This window comes from Sciurus carolinensis, unplaced genomic scaffold, assembly GCF_902686445.1.
Source record: "Sciurus carolinensis unplaced genomic scaffold, mSciCar1.2, whole genome shotgun sequence".
NCBI classification, from domain to species: Eukaryota; Metazoa; Chordata; class Mammalia; order Rodentia; family Sciuridae; genus Sciurus; species Sciurus carolinensis.
In genome coordinates this window covers 700,151-703,773 of record NW_025920175.1, presented here as the reverse complement: position 1 = coordinate 703,773, position 3,623 = coordinate 700,151, and the positions used below count along the sequence as shown (strand labels likewise).

The 3,623-nt window shown below is 32.3% G+C and overlaps 1 long non-coding RNA gene across 1 annotated transcript; it reads right to left on the bottom strand.

Moving 5' to 3' along the window:
* Positions 1 to 534: 534 nt before the first annotated feature.
* On the bottom strand, positions 535 to 1,314 carry LOC124974779 (uncharacterized). The gene is made up of 2 exons (XR_007106815.1): positions 1,271 to 1,314; positions 535 to 653 (listed from the first exon to the last, which is right to left on the bottom strand). It is a non-coding gene; the product is annotated as an uncharacterized LOC124974779 (long non-coding RNA).
* Between the last annotated feature and the right edge of the window lie 2,309 nt (positions 1,315 to 3,623).

Sequence of the window (3,623 nt, the reverse complement as noted above, 5' to 3'; positions counted from 1 at the left end):
GAAAAGCAATATTTTCCAAGCATAAATACTAAATATTAAAATTAATACTAATTTATCTTGTTCCATTTCCTCTAAAATTTAGTTTTCATGCACACAAAGATAAAGATATACCCTGGAAAATTTTTCTCCATCATAATATCTCTCAACACTTTCTCATAAAACACATTTACTGCCTACCTTCCTGCCTGCCTGTCTCTCTTTTCAGTCATGGAGTTTTCTGCATTATGCAGGGATTTTGAATTTAATTTCCTGGCTTACAAACACCTAGACACAATTTCCAATGTCCCTGGTGAATATTTTGATGAGATTCCTTTTTGGGTAGTCTTTCTCTTTATCCACATTGATGTATCTAATAAAATGCAATGATAACCCAAAAGAAAACAAAGTCTGATGGATTTTGCTATGGTTTACTTTAAAATAAATTTATTTTGCTAAGTTTTTCAGTATATTCATAGGTGATTTTTAAAGACATATGAATGACTGATCAGATAGATTATGTTATGGATTAAAAGAGGCTTTGTAAAATTTTAGTACCTGTCAGATGTAGTAACACATGCCTTTAATCCTAGTGACTCAGGAGGCTAAGGTAGGTCCACAACTTTGAGTCCAGTCTCAATAATTAAGAACCCCAGCAAGTTAATTAGACCCTGTTTCTAAATAAACAAATAACAAATAAACAAATAAAAGTTGTAGATATAGTGCAAGGGCAAAGCACTCTGGATTGAAACTATATCTCACCATTTTTTTTTTTTTTGGACATTAGGAGTGAGGGCTAACATTAATGGATTTGAAGATCCAGGTAATGTGAGGCTTGAGAATGATAAGCTTCAGGCACATCTGCATAATGTTATATTCTGAAAGCTTCCCTGTTTTCTCAAAGGGATATGGCATCTTGCTTATAAGTACAAGAAAACAACACATGATACTTTCCTAGATCAAACAAAAGCAATGAACACTTTTCATTTAACTTTACTTCATTAGTTGGGGAGAGAAAAATGGAAAAAAAAAGAGTGAAGGACTCTGGGTCCAACCCATGATCCTAAGTTGAGCACTTTAGTCTGTATGCTCAATGATGGGGATATAATCAATCTTTGATTTTTGAGGTACTCCACAGAAAGCCTCATGTTTATGGAAACTCAATAGATAGATATGTTAAAGAAACTTCAAGTGGTAGATTGGAGACAACAGAAAGACATGGAAGGTATTACTTAAAGCTTTTAATTTACTTACCACATGTTAAAATTTAAAAATAACTATACTAAGAAAATACCTCTGAAGGGAAGAGAACCATTTGTCCTTTTGCTCTGGAGAACTGCAATCAAAGCAAGGGGAAGAGAAAAATTAAACCACATAAATGCTAACACTAACATTTTGAAAATTGCTAATCTAAATAAGATGAAAGCAAGACTGTTCTTGTGATGTAGTTTTTCACATGAGCTGTAAACCTGGAATAATTATGTTCTGGAGACCCTAAGTAAACAATGCCCCATAGGAAACACTGCAGAGTCAATTTGAACTTATGTTAAATTCCTTTGGATGGATCCAAGGGAGATCCATTTTTATTCATTCCTCATATGAACTTGTTTTGTTTTAATTTTAAGAATATTTATAGAATATGAAATGATAATATCTATAGAAATTTGCTTTTGAAAAGAAAATATGATATGGAAAATATAATGGAGAGAAAATATCATGGGAAAAATTATGATGGAAAAGAATAATGATACAAACACATGTTTTTTTTCAAAATAGCCTCTAAATCCTCTGGTAACAATTCACCTTCTGTCTGGAACTCTAAGTTCTTTTTTGAGTAATTGTGAATATTCTTTCTAAAACATTCACCAAGGAAATCTAAGGATGTCTACCCTGATTCTCATTTAAGAGAATCAATGTCAAATACTGAAGTCTAGTTCTCTTGTAACATCAACCTCTAACTTTTCTTTTCATTTTCAATCACTCTACTATCTGGAAATAATTCCCCATCAAGTTTGAGATCCTGAAGTAAACAAAGTAAGTGCATGTTCTTATTCTTTGTCATTTAAATTTCATTAGATTGTTTTCTACTCTCAAGTTTCTGAATTAGAATAGTGTTTATTTTCTAAGTACAACCAGGTTAATTATGAATGGACTTCTCTGGACATAGGTAGGCCTTCTTCAGTACAAAGATATCTCATTTTTCTACCATGTACTTTATTGTGCTTTTCAGATATTACATCTATTTCCTATTTGGAGGTTTGTAAAACCTGCCTCAAGCATATCTATTAACTTCATTTTTAAAACATCTCAAATGATTGCTAAAACTTTTAGTAATAAAGAATTTTTAAATCAAGGTACATACTTTTGTAAGATAGCATCATTGCACACTTAGTACAGTAAAAAATATAGTATAAACATCTTTTATATGCAACAGAAAACCAAAAAAATGTGTAACTTACTTTAATGTGCTATTCAAATTGTTGCACTGGACTAGAATCAAATCCACAGTATCTTTGAGGTATGCTTATACTAGGGTCCACTGGGTTATTCCAGAACCCCTTGACACAGACAGCAATCAGAAATCAACTAAACCATTTTCCACTGTCCCTACCTGAAAGACAATCTTTATGTACAGTAAGGGTAGTTGTACATGAAGTCATAAACTAGTTGTCCTGTATGAATGAGTATGCTAGCATGCTACACGTGATCTTTAGGTTCACACAGTTCCAGGCTTAAATTCATGGCCCTCCACTTAATAATAGTTGAATTATTAAGTAAAATAAAAAACCATAAAACAGCATGTGATAGGTCAGTAGTGCATTACAGAACTTAGTGGCAAGCCTGATCTTTGTTAGAAGAATAACAGTTTGGGTTAATATAGTTATCTGACTTCAGGACTTTGCCCAGGCAGGTTGGTGGTAATGGGAATAAAATAATAATAAAAATCCTCAAGTGCATGTGATGAACAATAACTCTTTGAGTGTAAAATGAACACTGGAGTTGGGGCGGACAGGTGTGCTTTTGGTATGCTCACCATGAGTCAAAAATCCTTACTGAACACATTCAGATTACTAACATGAATATTCTGTGTTTATACATTTGCCACAATCTCAGGTAGTAATATGACTTGGCAAACTAGTTTTCAACCAAAATCTAAATTTGGATTTCACTGACACATTATACAGGTACCAAATCAAAATTGGAGACACAATTCAGAAAACTTAGTATTTTGTAATATTCATTTTATTGGTGTACTAAAAACTATTTTGTTCAAAATATATGTAGTATAAACTATTCAAATATAATTATAATACTTTATAAAATTGCCTCAATAAAGCTTTGTTTTAAAAAGTTGAAAAGACTGATGAGGCCTAAAAACTCAATGTGTAAAACAAGCAACAATCCATTAGAGAAAGGGCATTTAGAGGAAGCAGTTTCCTAGAGATCCTACCACACTATTTTATACTCTTATTTCTAAATTTCCTTTCTTCAAGTTGTTTTGGTATTTTCAACCCTTTTAAAATCACTGTCAAAACCAAAGTGGCTCCAAGAATTCCTTATATTGACACATGACTTTCATATGGATTTTAATTCAGAGGTCTATCGGAGAAATATAAGGTGCCTGAGTATTTTGGTTGGATGTGTCT